Source organism: Acomys minous (assembly GCF_964271855.1).
Source record: "Acomys minous genome assembly, chromosome: 8".
Lineage (NCBI taxonomy): Eukaryota > Metazoa > Chordata > Mammalia > Rodentia > Muridae > Acomys > Acomys minous.
This window is the reverse complement of record NC_140489.1, coordinates 5,960,723-5,976,403: the sequence shown is the minus strand read 5'-3', so window position 1 is coordinate 5,976,403 and position 15,681 is coordinate 5,960,723. Positions and strand designations below refer to the sequence as shown.

The 15,681-nt window shown below is 39.2% G+C and overlaps 1 gene segment (V, D, J or C); it reads right to left on the bottom strand.

Moving 5' to 3' along the window:
- LOC311603441 (immunoglobulin heavy variable 3-23-like) overlaps positions 1-15,681 on the bottom strand; it is a 164,846-nt gene that overhangs the window by 48,392 nt on the left and 100,773 nt on the right.

Below are 15,681 nucleotides of genomic sequence, written 5' to 3'. Positions count from 1 at the left end.
ACTCTCCACTCTACTGTGGAGAGTGTTCTGTCCATTGGCTAGATCTGGGTAGGGGCTTAAGGTTTACCGCCTGTATTGTCCTTGGCTGGTGCCTTACTTTGAGCGGGACCCCTGTGCCCAAATCTGCCTATCATAATGTTCTACTTGTAGGCTTCTAGGACCCTCTGGGTCCTTCTACTTTGCCATTCTCCCATGATTCTCTCATCTAGAGTCCCACTAGAATGTCCTCCCCTCTGTACCAGTTTCCTGGTAAGTGAAGGCTTTCGTGGGACATGCCCCTTGGGCTAATATGCAGATATAAGTGAGTATATACCATTTGAGTCTTTCTGCTTCTGGGTTAACTCACTCATTATGACCATTTCTAGGTCAATCCATTCATCCACAAATTTCGGGAATTCCTTGTTTTTAATAACTGAATAGTATTCCATAGTGTATATGTACCACAGTTTCTTTATCCATTCTTCTATTGAGGGACACTTAGGCTGTTTCCATGTTCTGGCTATTATGAATAAGGCTGCTATGAACATGGTTGAGCAAATTTTCTTGCTGTGTGCTGGAGCATCTTCTGGGTATATTCCAAGGAGTGGAATAGCTGGGTCTTGAGGAAGCCCTATTCCCATTTTTCTGAGATAGCACCAGATAGATATCTAAAGTGGTTGTACTAGTTTGCATTCCCACCAGCAATGAAGGAGTGTTCCTCTCTTCCCACATCCTGGCCAGCATGTGATATCGCTTGAATTTTTGATCTTATCCATTCTGATGGGTGTAAGAGGGAATCTCAGAGTTGTTTTGATTTGCATTTCCCTGATGATTAAGGAGGTTGAGCATTTCTTTAAATGTTTCTCAGCCATTTGATACTCCTCTGTTGAGAATTCTCTGTTTAGTTCCAAGCCCCATTTCTCAATTGGGTTATTTGGTTTGGTGGTGTTTAATTCCCTGAGTTCTTTATATATTTTGGATATTAGACCTTTGTCAGATGTAGGGTTGGTGACGATCTTTTCCCAGTCTTTAGGCTGTTGCTTTGTTCTCTTGACAGTGTCTCCTGCCTTACAGAAGCTTCTCAGCCTCATGAGGTCCCATTTATTAATTGTTGACATTAATTTCTGTGCTGTTGGTGTTTCGTTCAGGAAGTTGTCTCCTGTGCCAATATGTTCCAAGCTCTTCCCCACTTTTTCTTCTAAGTGACTTAGTGTCTCTGGTTTTATGTTGAGGTCTTAATCCACTTGGATTTGAGTTTTGTACAAGGTGACAAATATGGGTCCAGTTGCATTTTTTTACACATAGACATCCAGTTAGACCAGCACCATTTGTTGAAGATGCTATCCCTTTTCCATCGAATGGATTGGGCTTCTTTGTCGAAAATTAAGTGACCATATGTGTGTGGATTCATATCTGGGTCTTCGATTAGATTCCACTGATCAACCAGCCTGTTGCTGTGCCAGTACCATGCTGTTTTAATTACTATTGCTTTATAGTACAGTTTGAGATCAGGTATGGAGACTCCTCCAGAGCACCTTTTATTGCATAAGATTGTTTTAGCTATTCTGGGTTTTTTGTTTTTCCATATGAAGTTCAGAATTGAACTTTCAATGTCTTTAAAAAATTGTGTAGGTATTTTGATAGGGATTGCATTGAATCTGTAGATTGCTTTTGGTAGGATGACCATTTTTATTATGTTAATTCTCCCTATCCATGAGCAAGGAAGATCATTCTATCTTCTCATGTCATCTTCAATCTCTTTCTTCAGAATTTTGAAATATTTTTTCCAACATATCCTTCACTTGCTTAGTTAGAGAAACTCCTACATATTTTATATTGTTTGTGGCTAATGTGAAGGGTATAGTTTTCCTAATTAATTCCTGTCATTTGTGTATAGGAAGGCTGCAGACTTTTTTGAGTTAATTTTGTATCCAGCCAATTTGCTGAAGGTGTTTATCAGCTGTAGGAGTTCTCTGGTGGAATTTTGAGGGTCACTTATGTACATCACCATACCATCTGCAAATAGAGATAATTTGACTTCCTCGAAAGGAAAATATTTTATCCAACCTCTTTGGGTGTCCTCATTCGCACAGTGCTCTCTTGAGGTTTCCTGATAAAAGCCAACTCAGTATCATGTTTTATATTGCACTATTAGCTTATAACCTTGTCTAAGTATTATATTTATACATTCTGAAGTGAAAAAGAATAGTTTATTGAGTTATTCTTCATAACACAGTTGGATCATAATGATAATATGGATCTATGCTGTACTATTTTCCTTGGTCCCTTTTCATCTAGTAAAATAATTTAGACACATTGAATGTTTATATTTTGCCTGATAATTATATAATAAATAATGTTTCCACATCACAAGCAACTGAATAGTAACAGTAGTAATAATCTGATTTAGAATGGGAAAAGATCATAACAGTTCTGAAGCTGCCAGGCACTGTGGATTTCCTTTTTGCATTTTGGTGACTGAATGAACTCAGACACATTATCTGGAAACACAGACCTGATCCACTGAACTGCAGGGTCTCATGTCCTATGTACATGAAATCCATTTACAGGAAAACCTGTGCATGATTTGTAAAACTGCAATTTATATTTATTTAGTTGAGACATCAGACTAAATTGATTCATTATATCTGATAGATTTGGGGTCAGTGAATAATAGGAATACATGTCTTATGTTATTCTTGGCACATATTATAAAAGTCACATGCTATAAGATCACCAACTCTGGTGGTTTCAGGTAAGGTAGTGTGTGCTGGGGTTCTGCACTCATGTCATTCTTTTATGCAAATTTTTGGTAACTCTAGAAGTAACAACAGAACATGCTCAACAGCAGAAAACTTTAAGGCATCATCTTTTTATTTTCTATATATTTTCTAAAACTACCCTATTATTTTATTAGAAGTTTTGATTGAGGTGTGGATTGAGGTGTGGATTCTGTGTCTCATGACCTGGCTTTGTTTTCTTTCTAACTCTCTAGGACTAATCAGAAGACATAATCAAGAGGAGGATTTCAAGGACCAGCCACACATCATTGCTACTTCTGCTCTACTCCAGAGGAAAATACTTGTCTTGCATACTTGTTTCAAAACTTATTTACAGCTATATGGATGTTAAGATGATAATTTTTGGGGCACAGTATTAGAATCTCAAGAACATGTTCTATATTTTCTTGGTCGAAGAGAAATGTTTGAGACTTAGAAATGCTTGCCCTTAGTGCTGATACATTCTTGGTCTAACCAATCTGTTTAAAAAAACTTGCACTGCTCACCCAGTAGTACTCCCAGTCACATAAGCTGATGCTCAACTTGACCCACATAAGTATTGCAGTGCATCCATTGCTTTCTGAAAGGTGAGGAATTTTAAGATACACTGTCCTGATCTTATGGTTTACAATCTACTCAATTTGGCCTTGAATCTTCATCACACAGTACAGGGGTCACTAGAAGAGTTTCCAGGGAAGCCCGGCCTCCTATGAATAGATTCTCTTTTCCTTTTCCTCAAGTGCATTAGCATGGGTCCCACAGACAACCATAAATCTCTAAATGATGCTTTTCCGTCTCACCACAGAGATACCAGGTTCTTCCTGTCAGCAGCACCAGACTTCAGAAAGAGCAACTATGGATGCTTTGAAAGCTTCAAAACACCAACAAGACCTGAACATCGTAGAATCTGATGTCTGAGGGGAGGGCTGAGGAGAGATGGGGCAGGGACTGTAGCTGACAGCAGCTGGGAATTACAAACAGGTGTCTGAGAATTTAATGATTTTAGGTACACAACACACCTGGTGAAAATTTATATTTTTGGCCTTGGAGATATAAAGTAATTTTTATCAAGAGAAAATACACAAAATTTAATAGGTCGAAATGACAACCATCTGTATCTTTCATTGGATCCTCTTGGTTCAGAAGAAGGAAACAATGGAGATTTCAGTTTCCAAGTGACCTTGGAAAATCATAATATCTCAAGGAAGCCACTGTTTGTTTATCACAAGAGCTGAAGTACAGATATTGAATTATAGGACATGCAAATTGTTAAACTTCTTACAAAAATTGCACTGAACAAGTGTTGTAATTTCAGTCTATTAATGAAATATAAGTATTTTCAGTCATATACATATACATATATATTTCATATATAGCACATCATACATGAAAATATAGGATTATATATATCAATATGATATAATTTTAACCATATATATAATTTTATATGTTCCACATATATGAATATATAATTATACATATATTATATAATTATATATATACACAATATATATAGTATAGATAATGTGTATGTTCCAAGTACATGGATGGATATAAAAGGTTAAATATGTATGCATTTAAATGGAACATATTACTTTATCTACCATTTAGTCTCATAAGAAGTATCTGAATAGCTTATTTTATTTGTGGGTAAAATCAAGTTTGATAGAATATGACAGTGGAGGACGGCTTTAGAGGATTGCATTGGATTAGAGAAGAAACTATAATTCCTAGCATTGAAATACATGTGCATGCAGCATAGTCTTAAAGTCCCTAAAAGTAATGTCCTAGAAAGCCTTTGCTTGGCCAGAGTGCCCTTTTCTGCTTTGAGCATCCTTGTAGAAAGTCTTTTTGTGCAGGCTCAGAGTTGAGTTTCCTCACTGTGTCTCTGGCACAGTAGTACATGGCTGTGTCCTCAGTCTGCAGACTGTTCAGTTTCAAGAAGACCTGGCTCTTGGATCTGTCTCTGCTGATGCTGAGCCGGGATTTGAGAGCTGAATTATAACCTGTTCCTCCACTATTCCACATAGCACCCATCCACTCCAGACCCTTTCCTGGAGGCTGGCGGACCCAGTGTACACTATAGCTGGTTAATGAGAAGCCAGAGACAGTGCAGGTGAGAGACAGGGTCTGTGAGGGCTGCACCAGGTCAGGTCCTGACTCCTTCAGCTGCACCTGGGACAGGGCACCTGGGGACAAGAACATCACCCTCAGTCACACATCCCATAGATGACATGCCCAGGTCCCTGTCCTGAAGCCCTGAAACACCTACAGCTTGGAAAGGTCACCAGGTAGAGGAGCAGCAGCAGGACAGCCATGCTCTGATGGAGGCTCCAGTGAGAAGGACATGGGGCTTCTCAGCTAGGCCTGGGCTTTCAGGCTGAGGCTGAGGGCTGCTTTGCATTGGGGGAGGGGCCTGAGAGGATAAAAGGAAGCACAGGGCAACTCTCCAGATTCACTTCCAGGTGACTGAGATTTTTGTGCTTCTTAGAGCATCTTCTGAGAAAAATTACGAAGCATTTTCTGTGTCTGTCTGGTCCAAATCCAGATTCACACTGTGTAGGGTTGGAAACAAAACATAGGGCTGTTAATAGTTAATGTGTCTGCATTTATGCAGTGCTTGCTGAACAGGGTAACGTCTCCTACATGCACCTGTTTTTCTTTGTAAGTTCCTGAAGAGAGTTTATTGGGCGGCATTTGGCCTCTTATTGATCTGAAATTCTGCTTAAGGAACTAAACAATCTTTCTCTTTTCATCAGTGGGAATCCTTTGATTTTACCACTAATTTTGAAAATAAGTTGTGAAGAAACACCTCAGTAACATTTAGTACCTGTGATTTCAAGTGTTTATATTAGAGTAGACCCAAGAGTCTTCTTTGGGCCTCATCTGACTAGATTCACATGTTCAGCTAATTACCCAGAGACAGCATACCTTGATACTAGTCTTTGTAAGTCTTGAGTTATGCCAGTCTGGTCTGGTCTGTCTGTCTGTCTGTCTGTCTGTCTGTCTGTCTGTCTGTCTCTGTCTCTCTCTCATCTTAGTTTGTAGCACATAGAAACCCAATCCTAATTAAGAGTTTATATTAGTGGGGAATGAGATTTCAACTATCACACAATGATTCACAAAATGCTGTAACATCCAACCAGAGTGGAGAGTTATATTAACTGACATAAAACATAAGCAAGATAAGGTGATGGCAAGAAATGAGGAGGAGGTCAGACATGAGCATGGGGAGCCCTATATCTTCATGTGTTAATAACTGCACAGCCCAAGAGACTGTAGAGCTTTTCTCCATTTCTTCACATTGGGAGTGAAGTGGTGAAAGCTGGTCTCCCCATTATGGAGACAGCCATCTGTGGAATTTGTGATGCTCACCCACAGTATGTCCTCCTCATGTTCATCAAGCTCTGAGTGTTGGAAGAATATTTGTCCAGACACTATTCTCAGTGTAATCAAACCTCACTAAAAGGAGCATAGCTAGAGGTCTTACCAGACATTTTAAAGTTTTGTCTGCAGTACCTGAGTATTCAAACATGGAATCTGTGAAAAACAATCCTAAGTGTACCTTATTGTTGGAGACAATTGCACTTGCCATCTGAAACTGAGCGTCTCTCATTTTCCATCCTATCTTTATATTGTTAATTCAGGTGAGGTGTGGTTTTTATTCCATAAGTGAACAAAATAAATGATGATTCTTAGATGATTTAAAATTTCCTAAACCGTCTCACATATCTTTCACTCACGACTTTTCAAAATTAGAGACCCTTGTTATTATATGCTGAGCCTGACTTGCATGCCCTCCAATGTTCACCAACAGCAGGGAAAGTGTGAAATGAACAACTAGCTCCTCCATAGGAAGATAATTTGGTGTTAACAAGCAAACTGTCTGAGATTTTAAAAAAAGATAATATTCTGAAGGGTCTTGGGAAGGTTCCTAAACAAGAAGCAGAAACCAAAAATGACATCATTAAGCAGCCCTAGGCATGACCTGAGTACCTGCTCATCAGTCCCGAGCTTCCTGAAACCTGATGTACCCTGTACTTGTCTAGAATGTCCTGTAGGGAAGTACAGTTTGAACTCACACTGTTGAGGATTTGCTTGAGAAAGTTCCAAAGATGTGCAGCTAATCACCATTGCTATTAAATGTTAAGTATAGTCCAGGTGTAATTTTGCCTAAAAATCTGTCTTTTTTCCTAAAACTTTTTCTTTTTATCTTTCATCGCTAAGGAACTTCATACAGGGAAAACTTTTCCCACAGATAATGTTGAAAGAGGGCATCTAGCCATAGGCTTGAGTCAATGATACAGTTTTTTTGCTCTGATTGTGAGTACACAAGCAGAAAATGCATGAAAGAAAAGTTAAGACTTTGACATAACTGGACCTGGGTAGATAATGTAATGTTCCTTTATAGTCTGCTTTGGGAGAAATAGAATGTGGTCTTGCAGCATTATGCCTTGGAGATACTTTACAATGAAGGACCCATTGGTAATTAGGCTAGGCTTGGATAGCACAACTGTTGGCTTAGGATTGGGTGTAAGTCAAGTTGTTTCTTTATTAGAGAACATTTAACTCAAGCTCTGTTGTTGTGGCCATCTTGAAAACACAATAAATTTAGCCAAGGAAAATTTACTATTAAACTTTCCTGAGTATTGTTTAAGAGGAAGTAATAATCAGATTATGCTGAGCATTGCTTGGAAATTGATTGATTTTCTTTGTATGTTTTTGTGTACTTTATACAGAATTGTTTGTATTTTCTTTTTAGACTCTTCTCTTGCTTTTTGAGTTTTGAATACACTGTTGATTGTAAAAGATGGCAAAAATCATGATATGATCTGTACGAAAAAGATGAACTTCACTTTAAATAAAATACTAGTGTTGGCCTAAGGAGAATAGCAAGCAAGTAAGAAACATGAAAGAGTAAGCTAAAGTGAGACAGACAGTGAGGTAGATAGATGGAGAACAGCAAGCATGAAGATAGATAGATAGATAGGAAATAGCAAGCAAGAAGAGAGATAGAAAGATGGGGAACAGCAAGCAAGAAGAGAGAGAGGAAAACAAGAAAATTCAAAACCCTATGTTTAATGAAAATGTTGTATTCATCACTACCAGCCTGTATATGAGACTTTTTTGCCACCTGGAGTGGGATTTCTAACTCTGAGTGTTCTACAGAATATTTGCCAGCAATGTAGTTGAACCATGTTTACCCATCAGGCCATAGGGACCAGTTTTTCCACATCCATATTTGTTTTTGTTCTTTCTATTACTAAATGTACCCCATACCATTATCAGTTACTGTTCAATTTTTATTTCTCCGGCGATTAGAGATGTGAATCTTTTGCAACTTCTACTCAAATACATTGGTCCAGGTAACTGATCCAAATAAGGAAGGTGGGCAGAATGATGTGCAAGTAAGAGGACATGACCTCAGACTTCTGTGCTGTCTTATCTGTGTCATCCTTTGGATTCACACCTCACACAGGTGATAAAATGAATTCATTTTGAGAAAGTAAATGATGTTCCTCTCTTATATGTGACAAACAATATCCTAACCTTGATGATGATAGTTGAAATATGCCTTTAATCAAAATGAGGAATGTCGTTTTGAAATGTTACCATTTGGGTTAGGCCCTCATGTATACTACTCAAGAACTTCTGAACTGCTTCTCCAGCACCTATGTGATGTTTTCTCTTGTGTTTATTGCAGGTCTGTTTTCAATGGCCTAAATATCAGAATGAGATGGGTGAGCTTAGAACACATTTTATCAGTGACACCCAGACATGAACATAAAAAAAGAACATTTAATCAAACAGAACCCAATAAACTGATCTCAGGCAAAATGAAATTGAGGGAAGGGTTACTATGGTTTGTAGATTGCAAGATGAGAAGACTAAAGAGTCATATGTGACAGATTATTTAAAAATGAGCTGTATGAATATTGACCACAATTAATATATTGTGCTCATTATAGATGGAGAGGGTAGATTTTATGAGGTATTCCCAGACAATATCTGTATTTTCCCTTAATTGTGGACATGTATGTGAAAACATCATGACATGCTGAATATAACTAGGTTCAAACATCACTTGACTACAATAGTGTAGGAATGTTTCTAAAAATACAAGCAGAAGAAAAATAAACCAATTAATAACATCTCACTTGTGGTGGTCAGATACATTGAACTGTAGTGAAGTTTCTTGATAAATGTTAACTCAATAATGTTTTTATTTTACATTATTAAATTATACCAACATTTAATTATATGTAAATTTTATAAAATATTAAAAGTGGTTTATTACATTACTACTTATACCACTGTAGATTCATAATTATAATATAGTCTATGATTTTTTAATTCCTGAGTAATTTGCATCACTTAGAATAATTTAGAGGTATCAATAATTTTTAGCTTTTACCTAATAAGTAAACAGTTTGAAAAGTCTATAAATCACTCAAAGAACTAACTAGTAGGAATAGTAATAGTGTTATTTAATTTGGTAAGAGAACATGACAAATTTAAGGCTACTAGGCACTGCTGAATTTTATTTTCGGGTCTGCTCAGAGTGAAAAAGGTCACTCACCTTATCTGTGACCATCTTTCTGACCAACAGAACTGTTAGGGCCTTCAGTTATTTCTATAAAATCTATTTACTGAAAGTTCACACATGATTTATAAACTAGTTATTTACCTTTGTTTAGTTGACAGTGACACGAAGGTGATAATTCCTCATGGCCAGATGGAATTAGGGGAAGGGCATCACAGAAGTCATGCCTGCTTATTATTTGCTATCAGCGGAAACACTCTGAGGACACTCACGCTGGTGCTTTGGATTGAGGTGGAGTGTGACAGGATTCTGTGTCATCACCTGTATGTTTTCTTTCTAACTCTCTAGGACTAATCAGAAGACACAATCAAGTGGGGAATTTCAAGGACCAGCCACACACCATTGCTACTTCTGCTCTACTCCAGAGGAAAATACTTGTCTTGCTTACTTGTTTAAAAACTTACAACTCTATGGGTATTTAGATGCTATGGTGGTACACAGTGTTAGAATGTCAAGAATATGTCCTATATTTTCTTGGTGAAATCAAAATAAGTTTCAGACTTAGAAATGCTTGCCCTTGGTTCTGATGTATTTTTTGTCTAACTAATCTGTTTAAAAACTTTGCCCTGATCATCCAGTTTAACTTCCAGCCATGTAGGCTGATGCTCAACTTGACCCAGATAAATATGGCAGCAGATCCATTGCTTTCTGCAAAGTGTGGCACCTCAAGATTCACTGTTATCTGTAATGATCTTTGGATTTTAACAGTCTTCTCAATTTTGTCCCGAAGCTTCATCACACAGTAGTGGTGTCACTAGAGGAGTTTCCAGAGGAGCTTCAGTCTCAGATGAGAAGATTCTCTTTTCCATTTTAAGGCTGCTCATCCCAAAGAGAACACTGAATCTCTGAATGACACTTTTCCAACTCACATTAGACACACTAGGATCTTCCGGTTAGCAGCACCAGATTTCAGGAAGATCAACTTGGATGCTTTGTAAGCTTCAAAAGCACCAACAAGAACTAAACATTATAGAATTGGCTGTCTGAGGGAAGGGCTGAGGAGAGATGGGGCAGGGACTGTAACTGACACCAGCTGGGAAGTGTACACAGGTGTATACAAAACACCTGAGGAAAATCCATAAATTTGGCCTTCAAGGTGTAAGATAGCTTTCACCAAGAGAAAATGCACAAAACATAAATGTGTCAAAAATCACAACTAACTGGTTATTTTATGGAGTTTTCTGGGTGCAGAAGAAGGAAACAATGGAGATTTCTCTTTCCAAGCTAGCTTTGAAAATCACAATATCTCAAGGAAGCTTAAGTCTTTCTATCACAAGTGCAAAAGTACAGAGGCGGAATTACAGAAAACTCAGAACTGTCAAACTTTCTTACAATTCCAATCAACAAGTGATATAATTTCAGTCTCTTTTAAAAATATAAGCACATTCAGTTATGTACATACACACATATATAAGCAGATATAGCACATCATATATGGAGATATAAGATTTTATATATATCAATATGTTACATTTTTAGCCATATATGCAATTTTTATGTTTCATAAATATGAATATATAATTATGCATAATATATAATTATAAAATTCTACACATGCACAATGTATGCTTTATATGTTCCATAAATATGGATACTAAAGGTTAAATATATATGCATTTATATGGAACATAGTAAATTATATAACATTTAGTCTGATAACAAGAAGCAAATGAATAGCTTAGATCATTTGTGGGTAAATAAATTCTTCTAGTGTGTCAACAGAGACCAAGTTTGGTAGAATATGACAGTGGGGAGGGGCTCTATAGAATTGCCCTGGCTGGGAGAAGAAACTATTTTTCCTAGCATTGAAATATATGTTCCTGCAACACAGTCTTGAATTTCCTAAATGGAGTGACCTAGAAAGTCCTGTTTGGCTTCAGCGCCCTCTGCTGGTTTTAGCATCCCTGTAGAAAGGTTTTTTGTGCGGGCTCACTGTGGAGTTCCCTCACTGTGTCTCTGGCACAGTAGTAAGTGGCTGTGTCCTCAGTCTGCAGACTGTTCAGTTTCAAGAACACCTGGCTCTTGGAGGTGTCTCTACTGATGCTGAGTCGGGATTTGAGAGCTGGATTATAATGTGTGCTCCCACCACTCCATATAGCACCCACCCACTCCAGACCCTTTCCTGGAGGCTGGCGGACCCAATCTACAGCATAACTAGTTAATGAGAAGCCAGAGACAGTGCAGGTGACAGACAGGGTCTGTGAGGGCTGCACCAGGCCAGGTCCTGACTCCTTCAGCTGCACCTGGGACAGGGCACCGGGGGAGAAGAACATCACCATCAGTCACACATCCCATAGATGACATCCATGCCCAGGTCCCTCTCCTGAAGCCTTGAAACACTTACAGCTTGGAAAGGTCACCAGGCAGAGGAGCAGCAGTAGGATAGCCATGCTGTGATGGAGGCTCCAGTGAGAAGGACATGGGCTTCTCCGCTAGACCTGGGCTTTCAGGCTGAGGCTGAGGGCTGCTTTGCATTGGGGGAGGTTCCTGAGAGAATAAAAGGAAGAACCCAGCAAGTACACTGGTTTCACCTCCATGAAAATGTAGTGCAGTTTTCCTGTTCCCAGTGTTGTCTCAGAATCTTACTGCTTCCTTCTGCTCACCGAAGCCTAGTCCTAGAAGCTTTTAGCATCCATAAAATCTAACACAGGCCTAGACTGTTTTCATCATCTGAGACTAGCTTCTTAGAAACTCACTCTCATCTGTTCTTCCTGAACACTGGGCTGCCTGGGTCAAGTCACTTGGTCTGGCTCAAAGTCTTCTCCCAGCTGATGTACTTAATCTAGCTTCTCTCTTGGCCTGGAATTGCTCTGATTGGCCTCAAACTAAGTCAGCAATCTGCTCTAATCTTCTGGCTTCTTCTCATTTTCTGGCTCATTCAGTCTTTACCTGAGTTCTCTCTCTGCAACACACCTCTATAATACTGTCCTGGCAAAACTGCCTACTACTCTGAAAATCTGTGTCTTAAGTAGCTTCCCTTTCCACTCTCTTCTCTTTAGGGTTGGGGGTATTTCATTCTGTCAAATCTTCTCTGATTCATCAGCTTCTTTGCCATTCAATTATACATCACTTTTAAACATGGGTGCTTCTTTCTACAAACTAACTTTACCTTTGTTTGGGATTAAAGACATATACCACCACCATGCCTGGACCTAAGCTTTTCTTTACCTGATACTTGCTCTATACCAGCCTGGCCTTGATCTCTGAACTGTTTGCCTCTGTCTCCTGGATTAAATGGATGTTTCTATTCCAGATGGATCACACAGACCAATAAGGTGTTTGGATGTGAACTTTTTTTCAGAACAGCCATGTTCTGAATTAAAAATTCTTCTACAGTTACAAGTGTCTGAGATTTGCCCTGTGTTTCTAGAGCAACTGGTAAGAAAACATCAGGAATACTTATGCTTCTGTCAATATTTCCACTTCCATATAAACAGAAATTGTATGATTCATACTGTGCAGAACCTTAACTGGGTCCATATTTCTGCTGTGCGGGCAGAAGAGGGTAGCACATCCTCAGTGCATGTGTACGTCTCTGTCAATTCCAGCAGAAGCTGAGGATGAAATTTAGTCAGATGATGCACATTGGCTCTTAGTCATGTGAAAGCAAGATTAAGGAACTACTTAAATTTTTAGTGTCAATGGTGTAAATCTTCCTCTTTTCACTCACCTAGGAATTCCCACTTGTGAGGATGTAATTCACAAACATTTAGTATGAGTGATTAAAATTGTTTGTCTGAGAGGAGACCCAAAGGACTGAATTTCCTGCCGTGTCAGTATTCACCTGACCACCTGGGGACACATTACTTGGAGAGGTCCTGATTCTCATTTGTTTGTGTACGTCTCCATCTGTCTGCCTGTTGGTCTGTGCGTACTTTTTTGTTTCTCCTTGTCTCTACAGTTTGAAATGCATTACAAATCCAGGTTCCTAAATAAGATTATTGCATTCCTGAGGGATGGGAATGTCAGCTGTTCACAAAACCTCATAAAAAAAAGTAACAAGTGGGAGGGATCCAAGATAGTGGCACTTAGGACACACCTTGTTTAAGTAGCAGGACAGCAATGACCGTTCATCCACCCAAAGACTTAGCTGAGGCCCAGAAAACATCAGCACCTGTAACCCACAGGTGAGAGGTCTCCAAATTGTGCAGAGTACAGTTGAGTCTTGTCTCTAGCTACCCAGAAAAGACTCAGGTCCTCATAGTCAGAAGGCTGGCACCACACATTTAGCTGGAGGGAAACCACTGGTTTCTGGGCTCATGTGCACTTGCCTGCCTGGAGGGAAGCTTCTGAAATCCCCAGAGAACAGAAAAACATTAGCATCTCTGGCTCCTAGTTCCAAGCATATACCAAAGTCTGGAACATGAGTGGATCCTACCATAGGTCACTTAAAACCCAACAATAGGATCTGACTTGCCAAATAAGCACCGAGGCCCCTGGACAGGTGTGCAGAGTCTAAAATTCCAGGGGGCTAAAAGAGCCTTTGCTCACAAAAACACCAATATCTGGAGGTCCAAGCCCTGAGCAGACACCACAGTTGGGAACACACATAAACCTGACATCAGGTCTCTCAGAAAACCCACAGAAAGCTCAAGTTTGACAAACAGCGACCAGGATCCTGGGTTTTCCTGGATGTAGAACAACATCTGAAATCCCTAGGCACAGAAAGAGCCTTGGCTCACAAAAACACCAGTGTCGGTGGGTCCAAGGACCACACAAACACCATAATCTGGAACACAAGTAGATCTGACTTCAGGTCACCCAGAAAACCCACAGAACGCTCCAGGTGTCCAAGTAGCCATGGAACATAGGCTCCAACCAGAGACATCAAAATGGGAAGAGGCCAGCATAAGAACACAAGCAACAATCATCAGGTCAATTTGATACTACCAGATATCAGCAGGCCCACCATGACAACAAGCCCTGGAGATACTATCACAACCAATGCACAAGACAAGGATTTCAAATATGAGATTATGAAAACGATAGATGCCTTAAAGGAGCAAAAATCCCTTAAACTAGAACAGGAATACAGAAAGAAAGATGTGCAAGAGTTGAACAAAGCACTTAAAGAAATTAATGCAAGACAAGAAATGACAGTCAAACAGAAGAAGGAAATGAATAAAAGGTTTCAAACTCTAAAAATGGAGAAAGAATCTATAAATAAAACAAAATCTGAGATAATACTGAAAATGGAAAATCCAGGGAAGAGGACAGCATCTACAGATACAAGCATTAAGAGCAGAATTCAAGAAATTGAAGAAAGAATATCAGGGATAGAAGCTATGACTGGAGAAATGGATACAGTAGTTAAAGAAAATGTTACATCTATAAAGCTCCTGACACAGAATATGCAAAGAATCTGGGAAACTATGAAGAGACCAAATCTAAGAATCAAGAATAGAAGAAGAATACTCCCAATTGCAAGGCCAAGAAAATATGTTTACCACAATCATAGAAGAAAATTTCCCCAATATAAAGGGGAAATGCAGATAAATAAAAAAGAGGCCTTCAGAACTCCAAATAGACTGGACCAGAAAAGAAAATCCTCCCACCACACCATAATCAAAACACTAAACATACAGTAAAAAAGAAATAATATTGAAAGCTGCAAGAGAAAAAGGTAAAGTCACATATAAGGCAAACTTATCAGAATTACACCTGACTTCTCAATGGAGACTATGAAATCCAGAAGGGCCTTCACAGATGTCATACAGACTCTAAGAGACCACAGATGGCAACCCAGACTACTATACCCAGCAAAACTTTCAGTCACCATAAATAAAAGAAGACATTCCATGACTAATCCAAGATCAAACAGTACCTAACCACAAATCCAGCTGTAGAGAAGATACTAGAAGTAAAACTCTAACCCAACGAGGGTGACATTACCACAGTTTCTTTATCCATTCTTCTGCTGAGGGACACTTAGTCTGTTTCCATGTTCTGGCTATTATGAATAAGGCTGTTATGAACATGGTTGAACAAATTTTCTTGTTGTGTGCTGGAGCATCTTCTGGGTAGGCAGATTTGGGCCCAGGGGTCCCGCTCAATCTAAGGCACCAGCCAAGGACAATATAGGCGGTAAATTTTAAACTCCTACCCAGATCTAGCCAATGGTCAGAACATTCTCCACAGTAGAGTGGAGAGTGGGGACTGACTTTCACATGAACTCTGGTGCCCCATATTTGACCATGTCCCCTGGAGGGGGAGACCTGGTGGCACTCAGAGGAAGGATAGCAGGTTACCAAGAAGAGACTTGATACCCTATGAGCATATACAGGGTGAGGAAATCCCCCTCAGGAATTGTCATAGAGG